General features: G+C 38.8%; 1 long non-coding RNA gene across 3 annotated transcripts in view; it reads right to left on the bottom strand.

The window, feature by feature from the left end:
- The window catches only part of LOC108522135 (uncharacterized), an 89,699-nt gene that overhangs the window by 18,919 nt on the left and 55,197 nt on the right, over positions 1-15,583 (bottom strand). For 2 of the 3 annotated variants that reach the window (XR_001883382.1, XR_001883386.1), the window contains exons 1-3: positions 13,259-13,352; positions 9,661-9,775; positions 7,942-8,128 (exon numbers count right to left, since the gene is read on the bottom strand). The exons of the other annotated variant lie outside the window; for it this stretch is intronic. This is a non-coding gene — a long non-coding RNA (uncharacterized LOC108522135). Of the gene's footprint in view, positions 1-7,941; positions 8,129-9,660; positions 9,776-13,258; positions 13,353-15,583 lie in introns of those variants that run through there. 3 annotated transcript variants of the gene reach the window in all.

Here is a 15,583-nt window from a genome sequence, read left to right as displayed (position 1 = left end):
GAAGTCACAAATCTTGACCTCTGGCCACATAACTCCTGAGCAATAAGAAGTTATAGAAATTATGCTTACCTTCTAGCAGAATTCAGATCCCTCCCATAATCCTAATCTTGTGGCTTTTCATTCTAATCTTCTGGCCTTTCATTGGTTTTTGGTTCCTGAGCAAGGAGGGGGTTTGTTTTAGGGAAGGACTACTATCATCCTTGCTTTCAAGTTAATCAACCAACTAAATTCCCCTTGTAGTTAGCTTGGCCTATGCTCAGTAATTGGTGAAGACAGTCAGCCTGTGAGGCTGATGCAAGATGACCAAGCAAGATGCAGTCAGCCCTGTTAGGTTTCTCTCACTGTTATAATCTTTGCAAAGGTGGTCATATCGTGATAGAGCTCGCCATGTGACATTATTTTACCCTGATTGCTTCTTTAAAGGCCCTATCTCTAAATATAGTCACATACTGGGGTACTGAGTGCTGGGATTTTGACATATGAATTTTTTGAGGGGAAACACAATTCAGCCCATAATATATACTTTAATGTAAATAAGATAATATGGCTCGGGCACAGTGGCTCATGCCTGTAATCCCAGCACTTAGGGTGGCCTAGGTGGGCAGTTTACTTGAGGCCAAGAGTTTGAATCCAGCCTGGTCAACATGGTGAAACCCATCCCTCCATAAAAATACAAAAATTAGCTGAGCATGGTGGCGTACGTCTGTAATCCCAGTTACTCAGGAGGCTGAGGCAGGAGAATTACTTGATCCCAGAAGGTGAGGTTGCAGTGAGCCAAGATGGTGCCAATAAATAAATAAATAAATAGACAATATATTAATAGTACATATAATAAGATTTTACTGTCTTTAAAACATTTATAGATATGTATTTACATACATTTTTATTAGACTTCAAAGAAAGTATTAATAACACTTTTTTCCCTGAAAAATTGGACTGAGAGTTGATGGAGACAGAGGAGAGAAAGGGAATAAATGTACTTTTAAAGTCTTTTTTTTTTTTTTTTTTTTTTTTTTTTTTTTTTTTTTTTTTTTTTTACAGTTTGAGTCCTTTACCACACTTCTGTATTACTTTCATAATCAAGAGATATAACTTTATCAACTTTCACATTTCAGTGATGAATAAATCAAGGCTCAAATTTACCTGGAGTCACTCAATTATTTCCTGATAAAGCCAGGACTGCAATACAAAGTTTATGACAGTCATACCAGTTATCTTTTATGCCTTCCAAATAGTCATTCGACCCTTACATAGTGATTGTATATGCAGATCTTAACTTTCCATTTCATTACTTGCTTAGGTAATTTGAATCACATGATAATCTCTTAGTGTAAGCAAGTTATTCCAAGCACTTAGTGGAAGCCATTATGTTTATATTCTCATTCTTCATCACCTTGGTTATTTCATATTGCCTAGTGTATATTTAATATGACTTTACCTTAAGATATTACTGTGTAATAGGTCATTCTGCCCTAAAATTTTAGCTCCTGTCTTTAAATATCCCATTACCATCTTTGTCACAGTAGAAAGTCTGGCAATGCCAGGCCTCCTTGATCTTTGGCTTTCTCTGTAAAGCCCAATGTTCATCCAACTTCCAACCCAACAGTAGGTTCAATTCTTACCACATTTCCTTTGTTACCTGGTACTATTGTAATGGTTGCCCCTAATTGTCTTCAGTGATCAGACCTGGATTGACATCCTGGGATGGACTAAACTTAACTCTGTGCCACCCTGTGATTCCCAGAAATATACATAAGGCTGCCAGATCCCTCATGCAGTGTCCTGTCACTTGAACAGAGTTGAGAAAATGCAATAGTGAATGCTCCCCTCATGTGAGAGACTACAGAATTCACTGTGAACAGTCAAATGTCACTTCATTACAGGGATCTTCACTTTACACACAGGAGTTCTGTTCTTCGGCTGAAATTAGAAAGGACCTGATGTGGCAGAAACAGCAGCAGGATTTCAAAGAATTCCACTTTTAGGTGGCTTGGACAATTTGTTCTGAAACCGCACATGGTTTTGAATTTATTCCCTTTTAAGTGACTCTCTCATCTGGTTCTGTGAAGATGGAAGACTCAATTAAGGAACCACTGTGTGGCAGTCACAACTGGGTCCTTTATCTTGCTCAGTATGGAGGGGGAAAAAAAGACTCTGGAACAAAATGTGCCAGAGCAGTTTCACTTGACCTTTCTTTACTGACTAGGCTCATTCAAAGTTGTATTTTTTTTTTTAAAGAAGAAGCATAAAAGACATCAAATGGCTTAGCTGTTTCCTTTAAGCACTGAGCTGTAGCGGGAAGAGGTCCTTGTGCCATAGGTGTGCAGAAAATGGTTCATCCTGTCTTTTACTCCCTTAGGGGATTGCTGAAACTTCTCCTCCTTCACTATAGCATCCCATACACTCTCATCCAAATTCATTATTCTTATCCGCTTTTACTCACAGAGTTCAAAATAGGGAATTCAGGTGGACCCGGGTGATGTCAAGAGAAGAAAGAGAGAAGAATGTCACAGTTGATTCTAGGAACCCCACGAGACTTCATGGACAGAATAAAGTGAATTGGGATCAGCCCTGAGAAAATACATATTTGTTAAACAAGTAAAATGAATCTTCAGTTTTGTAAGGGATTGACACAGAGGCATTTTAGCTAATAAGCATCCTTATGGAATTTTAATTGATCCTATTGACAAAAACAATTAGCTCAACTTTTCACAAACAAGTCTTGTAGAAAGAGATAATTATGTGCTCTGTTAAATAAGGACTTCTAAAGCAAGGTATAGGAATGCTAGGTGCATAAGATAATCATTTGGAGTACTGAAAGAAAACTTAATAGAATTAAAACTTCTATTTATACATCTATTTTACCTAAAAATAAGAAAAAAATTACTCTCCAGAATGTGTATGAGTTGAAAGCCACACCGTTCAGTCATATCTAAAATACAGAGGGCCAGGTGTCCTGAGGGATTAGTGAGAGAGCACAATACGATCAAAAGTGGCAATTTAACTAGTCCTTTTGTTTTTATCTGTCGTTGTTATCATAGTTTATACACAGGTGAGTAAGTTGATCTATTGATTGCATCATCTAGATTTAACTAAACTAAATCATCTCAATTTGTTTAGTAAAATTCCTACAAATTATACGCAGAAAATATAAACCACAAATGAAACACAAAAGTATCAAAATAGAAGAATTAGCACTTTCACCCTTAAAACGAGCTTCTCATCATTCATCTTAAAATTAAAGACAAAATGGCTTAATAACACCTACCATATTTCATCAGACTTCTCCAAGTCTAAAATAAATCGTTGATAATAAATTCATGAAAACACGGTGGATTTTGTTTTACAGGTTAAAACGGGACAAAATTTTGTTTAAATACTTGTCTTTCATTTTTTACTGCATCTTCTTGAATGTTACATTTGTAGTAGACTTTCTGAGGTTCAGTAGTAAATATATACAATTTATAATAATATAATAATACAACAATTAGGGATATATGATTCAAATATTTTATCGATAGAGCGTATCATCAAAAGAGTTTAGAGACCACTGGTGAGATTTTCACTTCCCTCGGACCAGAGGGAAAAATCACTGTGCTTTGAACCAAAGAAAGTCCTTGTTAGTCATCACTGGAGCAAACCATGTGCCTTTTCCAGAAACAAACATCAAAATAGATGAGTTGGGAAACAATGGTGCCATATTTTGTGGGTCATGCACATTTGGATAAACAAAGGGAGTGACATGAGCTCAGGTAAAGGTGAAGACCTTTCAGGAGTTGTTTTCAGGTGATACTGGGACATTCACATTCTTAAAAGATTAGCACATTTCAGATGGAGCAAGAAAGGCTATATTAAATTACAAATTCCCCAGATAAAGTTTAAAAATTATATTATTCTCTTCAGCTCTATCCCCTTTCCCAGCCTGGCTCCAGCAAAAAGTCAGCATAAAATTCCACATGCGGTGGGACACGGTGACTTTTAATCCCAGGACTTTGGGAGGCTGAGGCCGGTGGACCATGAGGTCAGGAGCTCGAGCCTGACCAACATGGTGAAACCTCATCTCTACTAAAAATACAAAAATTAGCCCAGCGTGGTGGCACACACCAGTAATCCCAGCTACTCAGGGGACTGAGGCAGGAGAGTCACTGGAACCCGGGAGGCAGAGGTTACAGAGAGCCAAGATCGTGCCATTGCACTCCAGCCTGGGCAACAGAGTGAGACTCCATCTCGAGAAAAAAAAAAAAAAATTCCACATGCATTGTTACCATTTGCTAGTGCATCAGACAAAAGCTAGATCTATTCAAAGAGGTAGAATACTACTCACAGAATCTCTTGTTCAGAGATAAGGAAACTCTTTCCTAAGAAGAATGAGCTGCTTTGCTTTTTGATAAACCATGCATCCCATAGCTCATGTATAACTTTTTAATGATATTGATTTCTACTAATAACCATTGAGGAAGGCCAGGTCTTCTGGAAAAGGCTAGCAAACTTGAATATCAGCAAATAAGTCTCATTAGCAAATAATTCCTATGGAGACTCCAGACAAGATAGAAGAAGATGAAGCCATCCTTTCTGTTCTACTGCCCACAGATTTGGGTCAGTGCACTGATTGCCCTTTCATGAGGTTTCCATAATGTCAGGCTTCCATAATCCTGCTCTTGACCAGCCTTACTTTTGCTTAGTAACTTTATTATGAACTACTCAAAGACTTTAGTACTTGTATGTTCGTGAATAAAATCTACTGCACTGCAGGATTGTGGTTTTATAGCGTCTGCCTGGATTGCACTTATTTAGGTGGAATGCAATCAAGCATGACTGTAAGAAAAAAAGAGATAAAATCCAGTATGACTTTTTTTTTAATGCATTAAAGTTACACTATTCACATTCTGCTAAGAAAGAGAAAGTGAACATATGTGTACCTAGAAGACAGAGTTTTCCCAAAAGCAAACATGCTTTCATAAGAACTAGTTTAAGCTTCTTTTGATTCTCACAATTGGAATGAACATTTTCCTGAGTCGGAAGCAAGATATGGGATTGGTACATCTACATTTTGTCTGGAATATGGGATCAAGAAAGCTATGAGCAATCTATTTGCAAAACTGGATACAAAACCTAACCTTTGGGAGAACTTTACGTCCTTGAGCTGTTATTTCCTGCAAGCAGGTTGAGTGAAATTCACTCAGATTTACTGTTATTAAAATTCTTCCTCATCACTATAAGCCTCATTATCACCCCCAGGTGTACAAAGCACTTTTCTTTCCAGATGCTTAAGTTGTTTTACTTCTATTACTGTAGTCATTTTTAAATATGCCTAAAATATCAGCTCACACACTTATCCCTACAATATCTCCCTGTGGAGAAAAAGGAAAAGTAAAATGATTTAAATTGACATTTTTCCCTCAGTCTCTGGCTAGAGCATCCAATGGCCATTCCAAAGCCATATCACTTTACTTCATTTATTCTTATAGTAGTATTCCAGTGAGATAAGAAGTGGAAGGCATTTCCACCACATAATAACAAATGGAACAGAGGCACAGAATGTTTTTAAAAAGACTTGTCCAAGGACACATTCTGAATTAGCAATATGCCAATAAGTTAGCCAAAGCCTTATGATCTTTGCACCAATCTTCTTCCGCTCAAATATGCAAATTCAATGATATAGACTTTTTTGAGATCTACTCTGTGCAAGCCATGTGCTTTGAACTCCTACACACATAGAAACTATGAACCTCAGGGATGGTAAGTAGGGCAGGCATAAGCACGTACAGAGAGTCACAGCAGCTTTATGGAAAGAACACAGATTTTAGATTGAGGTCAAAGCAGATTTGAAGCAACTATCTTGATGTGGCTTTTGGTACTGCTATTACCTCGGGTAAGTTTTTAAAGCAGAGGTTTCTCATCAAGAATAATTTTAAGGATTAAAATTATTACAGAGTCATTTTAAGGATGAAATAAGATTGGTATATGTGGAGAACATCAAGTTTTATGTTTGTTGTTTTTGTTATCATTATGGTTATTATTGCTATTATTGTTTTAATGACATTGTGTCCTTTAGCTTTAGAGTACAAAGACTCTTGACTACCATTTATGATTAGGAGGCTTTCGTGAGTATAATATATGACTTGTTTGCTTTCTGGTTCCATGAACCCTCCCTCCACTGCTTTCACTCGATACCCAAATTTGGGTTCAGCTCTGCCCCAAACCCAGACTTCCCATGGCCAGCGGGACTTTAATGAATGTTCATAAGTCAAGTGAGAAACACCACCTCTTCCTGTCTGGGGGTACTTTTGTAGTAAGCTCTTTTTTGTAACTGGTCTCCTGCCTTGTGATCATATCCTCATCTTGAAGTATACTTGGTGTATTAGTCCATTTTCACACTGCTCTAAAGAAATATCCGAGACGGGGTAATTTATAAAAGAAAGAGGTTTAATTAATTCACAGTACTCCGTGGCTGGGGAGGCCTCAGCAAACTTAAAATCATGGTAGAAGGCAAAGGAGAAGCAGGCATTTTCTCCACAAGGTGACAGGAGAGAGAGAGTGTGAAGGAGGAACTGTCAAACACTTACGAAACCATCAGATCTCAGGAGAACTCACTCAGTATCATAAGAACAGCATGGGGGAAGCTGCCCCCATGATCCGGTCAACTCCCTCCCTGTACACATGAGTATTACAGGTCCTGCCCTTGACACATGGGGATTACAATTCGAGATGGGATTTGGGTGGGGACACAGAGCCAAACCATATCCCTTGGCATCTGCTTTTGCCTTTTTTACCTGCACAGCAACTTGGATTCCTCAAACTCAGGACGTGGAGACTTGCTTTGGTCAGTTTTCATGATTCTGAAACATATCTCATTCTTTGTCCCATGAGTGGCCCCTGAACTCAGCTGTTGGTGCTATTTATTTTTTCCAGGTTCACTGCATATCCTTTGCCCCAAACTCCTTATTTATGAAAAAACTGCTTCCTAAGTAAGGGACAGCTCATTTTCTGGATTGCTACTGTCCTCCCAGCGTCTGGGCCTCCTAACTGTCACCAGAGCTTCTGGATAGAGTGATTGTCTGACTATGTGAACTTCTTCCCAGTGCATCAAACCTTGAACCATTCATGTCTACTCCATGCTGGTTGGCACATTCAGATGTCTGACCCTCACCCCTTCCCCTCACCTCTGACTTAACTTTTGTTGACACTTCCTTCTCTCAGTTCCAACAGGAAGATAGTACCTTAGAGGTTTCCAATCCAAACAAGATTTGCAGCCAATATTGATATCCAAGGAAATTCAGATTACATTGAATATCAACAAAAGACTGACATTGTAAAAAAGGTCATCAGATGGAAGTCTGAGGGACATTCTGAAGCAGCTAAGAATGACATGGGGTGGCTAGGTGGAGGCCAGCAGTAAGCATAGACCTTCAGGTCACTCTATATCAGTTGGCAGAGACACCCCCTTCTTCTTCCTTCCTTCTCATTTGCTGCCAGTACAATGGTGTTTCCCCAATCACAGTTTTGTGGCCCCAATAACCTCACCAGTTACCTGATGATCAAAATTTTTCATAAATTAGAACACTCTGTGAGATTTTACGGTACTATAAGGCTTTATCTAGAAGGAATCAGGTAGACTTTTCAGTATAAACTATATTCCCATTTTATCCTGGATCTAAAACAAAATGTATGTGTTGCATTTGATTCTTCATTTTGCTATTATTTTGCCTGTAGGCCAAGAGTGTGATGGTTAATTTTGTGTCAACTTGACTGACTCAGCACGTACCCAGATATTTAGGTCAACATTATTTCTGGGTGTATACATGAGGGTGCTTCCAGAGGAGATGAGCATTTGAATCGGTGGACTGAGTGAAGCAGACGGCCCTCCTTGATGTGGGTGGACATCACTCAATCTGTTGAGGGCCTGAACACACCAAAAAGTCACAGGAAGGGAGAACTTACTCTCTGTCAGGTTGTCTTTGACCTGAGATATCAATCTTCTCCTGCCTTCAAAATGAGACGTATGCCATCAGCACTCCCGGTTCTCACACCTTCAGACTTACACTGGATTTTCACTATCAGGTCTCCTGGCTCTCAGACCTTCAGACTCAGACTGGAACTATAAATGCAAGCTTTCCTGGGTCTTCAGCTTGCAGACAAAAGAACATGGGACTTATCAGCTTCCATAATTATTGCATAAGCCAATTACTTATAATAAGACTCTCTCTCTCTCTCTTCCCCCTTTCTCTCTCTCTCTCTCCCCTTTCTCTCTCTCTCTCTCCCCTTCTCTTTCTCTCTCTCTCTCTCCCCTTCTCTTTCTCTCTCTCTCTCCCCTTTCTCTCTCTCTCTCTGTCCCTCACCCCACCTCTCCTAGTAACTCTGTTTCTATGGAGAACTCTAATTAATACAGGCTAATTTTAAAAGGTTAAAATGAAATTAGAAAGAAAATTTTGAAAACAGGAGTAACCAGTGCCAAGGCTTATAATAATAATAATAACTTCCCTCGTCTGCCACAGCAGCACTGTGAGGAGTGAAGAGTGTACTCTGGGCACTGCTGGAAAGTCCTATATCTTCTCTTCCCCACCCCACAACACCTTGACTCTCACCAACACTGCTTACCTCAATGCCATTAGGATAATCATCATTATGAAAATCATCATTATGAATTTTATCCCTTTTAACATCATCTCTCATCTCTTGATGTTAATACCCATATAGATCCATGGGAAGGAAGGGGTGCCACTACTCTCTGACCACACCCAGACTGTGGACAACTATCCAGCTCTCATTTTCTCAGTAATTCTTGTTATCACTTTTCATGGTTTTTTTTTTTTTTTGTTTTGTTTTGTTTTTTTTTTTTCTCTTCCCTTACTAGAATGTAAGTTTCTTGGGGGCAGACATTATGTATTAGACTGGTGCAAAAGTAATTGTGATTTTTACCATTAAAAGTAATTGCAGTTTTGCCATGTTGGTGTTTTTGTGTATTTCATTTACTGAAGTATTCTCAGCATTTAAAACAGTGCTGACATGGACTGGCATACTTATTCAAAAATTTAACCATAATTGTAATGATGATGTAATATTCTATTTATTAAGCACTTTTAATAAGTTAAGTATTATGCTAGGTTCTTTGAGTATGTTATTTCAGTTTATCTTTGCATAACTCTATGAAATAGACTCTTTCACTAGCCCTATAGCATAGAGAAGTTGAATAATTTGTTTAAGGCTATTCAGCTGATAAGTGACAGAGTTCACAAGAAGTCCCCATTCAGGCAGCTCTTAGAATGATTTGACTTCCTGGACTCTGGACACCATCTGCAGATGCCCTAGTCAAGATACCATGCTTTTTAGGAGAAATACTGACAATCTGTTGTATCAGATCACAGTTCTGCTGAACTTCATAGTATATTGTGCCTCTGACTAGATTTTTGGGTTCTCCATCTTTAGGTAGGCTTAGGTTTTCCTTTCACTGACTTAATATAGAAAGCTGGCTGCTTCTTGTCTTTACTCCTAGTCTACCCAAGCTAAGTGTCACTGAGGACCCCACACTCTCCCTGGCCTCTATTTTTTAGACTGTGCCCTGCTTTAGGTTTGTAATTCTCTTGTTAAGGTTATTAGAGTGACTCTATCTCGTTCCATGGCGTGGGTGAAGATAATATCATTCCATTCGACTTTTATTACCTATTGTGGACAGGACACAGCTACAGGACCTGCTACATAGCTTCTGGCCAAACCTTGGTTCTTTTTGATGAATCTTGTTCCTTTGTCCCTACATCTCACCATGACATTAAAACTTCTAAAGTGGAAGAGAAGAAAAATAAACTGCTTAGCTTAGCTAGAATACAAAAGCTCTATCTTTGGTCCTACGATTATTATCTACATGGTCCCAATGCATGCAGCATTTATACTAGAGAGAAATATAGGACAGGATAGCCATACCCTGAATGTTCTATCTCTAAACAATTGTATTGTATTCATTGCATTTTTTTTCATCAGTATATACTTTTCTCCTCCCTCTCAGATTACAACTTAATTTTGGTCTGAGGAAATAAATTTATTTGAAAACAAATATGATGCAACTGCAAGAAGCCAATTAAAAATCTTGCCTTAGATCCTAAGTAGGACCACCTATTTGAAATTATCAATCTATATTTCAAGTTTCAATGTATATTTCTATATTTCTGACTCATTCTCTGGCTTCAACCTATCTCTAGGCATTAAATAACAACCATAAACTACCAGTCTTTCTTATGCATAACTCTGTTTTTGATTCTTTTAACAATGGCACAAACTATTATATTTTCCTTTCACCTCAGTCTTAAAATTCACTCTTGTCTAATCAGTTCTGGGCACAGATTACCAAAGCTTCAAGTTTCTTTGCAAATGCAGTTTTCTTTATATACATAACCTTGATTTAGAGTTACAACTTTCCTTCACCTTTTTTGTACTTTTAAAACCTTTTCTTCCTTTCTTCCTTCCCTTCTTCCCCAATTCATCTTTCCTTTATTTTTTCTGTCTGTCTTTTTCAAAATGTTTCTTAGCATTTAATACAAGAAATTCACTGTATCAAACATGAGAAACAAGGATCCATAAAGCAGAGTCCCTTTGCTAAAAGGACTATGGGGGAGAGACTTACACAATGGGCAGAGACTTTATAGGGCAGAGACTTACACAATGGAAAAAAATATGTGTTGGTTATCCCAACAAGATGGCACTGAGGCTTTTCCCTTAGCTCTCATTGAAATGAGTAATACAGGCATTATCAGAATCAGTTATGGAAACTAGTAAAGAATCTATCCATGTTCCACACACCGGGGCCTATCACGGGGAGGGGGGATGGGGGAAGAGATTGCACTGGGAGTTATACCTGATGTAAATGACGAGTTGATGGGTGCTGACGAGTTGATGGGTGCAGCACACCAACAAGACACAAGTATACATATGTAACAAACCTGCACGTTATGCACATGTACCCTAGAACTTAAAGTATAATAATAATAAAAAAAAAGAATCTATCCATTAACTTGAAACATTGCAAAGTCTCAAATGTAGCTGAGACATCATACAGAAAGATGGAATAGCAGGCCAATTTGAGGTTCCTTCTATCTTACCTCTCCTCTAATTATAAAACAACATGCAATACATTTGACAATAACTGGATAAAAGAGTTGACTGGAGGCCGGGCGCGGTGGCTCAAGCCTGTAATCCCAGCACTTTGGGAGGCCGAGACGGGCGGATCACGAGGTCAGGAGATCGAGACCATCCTGGCTAACACTGTGAAACCCCGTCTCTACTAAAAAAAAAATACAAAAAATTAGCTGGGCGAGATGGCGGGCGCCTATAGTCCCAGCTACTCGGGAGGCTGAGGCAAGGAGAATGGCGTAAACCCGCGTGCGAGCGCGAGCTTGCCAGTGCCGCCTGCAGATCCGGCACTGCACTCCAGCCTGGCGACAGAGCGAGACTCCGTCTCAAAAAAAAAAAAAAAAGAGTTTGACTGGAAACTGCCATTGGAAGTGGGTGGAAAGCTGTGTTGGAAGTAAGACACGACACTAGATGGAAATGGGAATTCACAAGAAGGAATGAGGGAATCAGAAATAGTAGATAAAAAAGGTATGTAGCGTATATAAGCATCAGGGCCGTTCTCTGAGCGGACAGAACCTATTGGAGTAGATATCTAATTAGCGATGATATATAAACACTCATATATATGTGTATATATACATATATATGTATGTGTATATATGTGTGTGTGTATATATATATATATATGTATGTGTATATGTGTGTGTGTGTATATATATATATGAGGGGTCCATATATATAGAGGAGTCGACTAAGTATTAACTTACACAATGAGAAGTGGGAGTTGAACAATGAGAAAACGTGGACACAGGGAGGGAAACATCACACACTGGGGCCTGTCGGTGGGTGGGGGGACTAGGGGAGGGATAGCATTAGGAGAAACACCTAATGTAGATGACGGGCTGATGGGTGAAGCAAACCACCATGGTGTGTGTATACCTATGTAACAAACCTGCACGTTCTGCACATGTATCCTAGAACTTAAAGTGTATTAAAAAAGGATAAATCACAGTGCATGCCTCCCAATATACATTATAATAAATTTGAAACGTATCTAATACTTAAGAAAAAGATTGAGTTCATATAACTATTAGAGGAAAACTTGGGTCAATTTCTTTAAAACTTCAGAGTGGCAAAAGTTTGTTTTCGCCATGACTCAAAATCCAGAAACAATGAAGTATTGATATATTTTATTGCTTAATAATTACACAGAAACCAGAAACTTCTTCACGGCCAACAAACTAATAATAATCAAGAGGATGAGAAAGACAGATCAGAAGAAAATATTTGAAATGCATGTCACATTAACACCAGGTTCAAGTGATTCTCCTGCCTCAGCCTCCTGAGTAGCAGGGATTACAGGCCCACACCACCATACCTGGCTAATTTCTGTAATTTTTAGTAGAGACAGAGTTTCTCCACATTGGCCAGGCTGGTCTCAAACTCCTGATCTCAGGTGATCCACCCTCCTCGGCCTCCCAAAGTGTGAGGATTCAATAATCTTAATATTTAAGGAACTTACAAAAATCAAGAGCAAAGAGCAAATCCACTTCCAGAATAGTAGAAAGAGGAGCACAAGAAAACAACTCTTTACAGAAAATGATTTTTAAACCTTAATTGTTTAAGTTGTATTTTAAATTAAATTTTAATTAAATTGTTAATTTGGAAATTGTCCTAAGAGCATACAACAAATGGAGACATATTTAATATTAAGGAAATTCTACTAAATTTCAGCAAGAATAGCAAGAGGGTAGCATGAGAGCCACTATCCATTCCTCCCAGCCACTTCAAGGTGCATCTTACAGAAATGACTCCAGATGCTCTATTCTGAGCAGATGTGGCCAAGAAGATGAGTGTTTTTTTCCCCCCCAGCTCCTAGTCTAGACCTACAATTTCATCCCAGGAAAAGTAATGTTGTTTTTCCTCTGCCCCACTCTCATGTTAGAGAGCTTCTCTGGCTAGCGTGCGTGGCCAAAATAATCAGTGTTCTCTTCTCTTCAACCTCTACTAATAGGATGAAAGCTCTAATCCAGGTACAGACAACTGAGCATACTGGACCCTTTTCATGCCCTCCCTAGCTTCTTCATAAGACTGTTGACGGTAGGGGCAAGCCAAGATTACCAGGGACTACCACACTCCCATCTCTCTACTTTACAGAACAAGTGTCATTCTGGAAAAAGCAGGATACTGGCCTCACCCACAGATCCAGTCCACTGATGGAAAGTCTTGTAAGGAAGGAGAGGTAGGCGTTAAAGAGAAGAGTTCTTCAGCTCTACCTGAAGGAATTAAATTTATTTGGAAAGGGCTTAGAGAATACATGCCTAAAGGCATTGTCGAAAGCAGTGGTGTTCTTGGCTGGAATTAAGAAGCTTTCATAATTCTATGATACTGGTGGCAGCAAGCCAAAAATGGAATAGCAACCAGTTTAACAGAGAGAGCCCGGTTAAAAATACAGCTAAGAAGAGTCCCCATAGGATCACAGTTAACCCTGGAGGATGAGAAAGCTGTATGCTTCTGCTAGGCTGTCTCCACTCAGAAACAATTACAACAGTATGTGAAGCAGTATTGAAAACTTCCCAAGCTGCACACAAATTCATCAAAAAGGGCAGAAGCCTCATTAATACTAGAGTGTGAAGCATAACCTATGACAGAACACTGGCTGAACAATAAGCTACTCTGACCAAGTGACAAATCCTATGAAGCTAGACATAAAAAGAAAATCACACATTCCTGCTGGTATGGAATAATGTGTGCATGACCAAGGCTTCACACCCTGATAATCAAAGACAGAAAATGAAAGCTACTAGTCCCTGGTAGAACTAGTGGACAAAACACATAAACTCCTTGAACTGTGATGGTAGCCTCGGAAGTATATACATATTCAATAATAAGTGATAAGTATCTGTCTGGCCATGCTGGTTTAAGTACTCTTTGACCATTTATTAATGGCTTATGCTGATCCAGAGGTTACTGCTAGGTCATCATTCTAAAAGATACAAACAGGAAAAAAATTGTGCAGGGATACAGAGACTATACACAATGAGGGAAATAGACTTCAGAGAGTAAGTTCAGCCAGATAACTGATAAATAAATAAAAAAGCAAACAACAAAAATACCAGCACCCCAAGGGAATCAGTATCCAGAGTAGCTACAATATATTATTACAAATGTCCAATCGTCAATCAAAAAAAATTATAAGACATGAAAAGGAACAGAAAAGTATGATCTGTGCCCAGGGAACAAACACAGGACCTGTAAAATGATTTTGAAGGGTTTTCAATGTTGGACTTAGCAGACGAACACATCAAAGAAGCTATTATAAATATGTTCAAAGAACTAAGTAAATCACATCTCAAAAAGTAAATGTATAATGACAATATCTAAACAAAGAATATTGATAATAAGATAGAAATATAAAAATGGAAAGAATTCTGGAATTGAAAAGTATGAGCCATATGAAAAATTATCTAATGAAGCTCAAAACAGACCTGAGCTGGCAGAAGAAATAATCAGTGAATTAAAGATGGATGGAGATTATGCAATTAGAAGAACAGAGGGAAAAATACAATGAAGAAAAATGCATAGACCCTCAAATAAATGTGAGATGCCATTAAGTACACCCATACCTACACTAGAAGGAGGAGAGAGAAAAAGACAGAAAAAAATTGAAGATATAATGCTTGAAAATTTCCCAAATTTGAAGAAAACCTTACTCGATACATCCAAGAAGCTCAAGGAACTCCAAGTATGACAAACACAAAAGATCCACATCTAGACACATTGTAGCCAAAATGTTAAAAGCCAAAGATAAAGAGAAAATCTTGAAAACAATAAGAAGGAAAATGACTCATCATACACAAAGGAAACCAAATAACATTAACAGCTAAGTTCTCATCCAATATAATGGAAGGTAGAAAGCAGTGGGATGACATATTCAAAGCACTAAAAGAAAAAGAAAACATTAGCTAAGAATGTTATAACTAGGAAAAATACCTATCAAAAATAAAGGTAAAATAAGAACATTCCAAGATTAAAACAATACTGAGGGCTGGGCGCCATGGCTCACGCCTGTAATCCCAGCACTTTGGGAGGCCAGGACAGGCAGATCATGAGGTAAGGAGTTTGAGACCAGCCTGACCAACATGGTGAAACCCTGTCTCTACTAAAAATACAAAAATTAGCTGGGTGTGGTGGCAAGTGCCTGTAATCCCAGCTACTCAGGAGGCTGAGGCAGGAGAATTGCTTGAACCTGGGAGGTGGAGGTTGCAGTGAGCTGAGATCCTGCCATTGCACTCCAGTCTGGGCAAGAAAGCAAGACTCCATCTCAAAAAAAAGAAAAAAAAAATTACTGAGACAACTTGTTGCTAGCAGAAATGCAATACATTTGACAATAACAGGATAAAAGAGTTGACTGGAGGCCGGGCGCGGTGGCTCAAGCCTGTAATCCCAGCACTTTGGGAGGCCGAGACGGGCGGATCACGAGGTCAGGAGATCGAGACCATCCTGGCTAACACGGTGAAAC

Source organism: Rhinopithecus bieti, unplaced genomic scaffold (assembly GCF_001698545.2).
Source record: "Rhinopithecus bieti isolate Rb0 unplaced genomic scaffold, ASM169854v2 scaffold_2524, whole genome shotgun sequence".
Taxonomy (NCBI): domain Eukaryota; kingdom Metazoa; phylum Chordata; class Mammalia; order Primates; family Cercopithecidae; genus Rhinopithecus; species Rhinopithecus bieti.
This window is presented reverse-complemented; position numbering and strand designations above follow the sequence as displayed.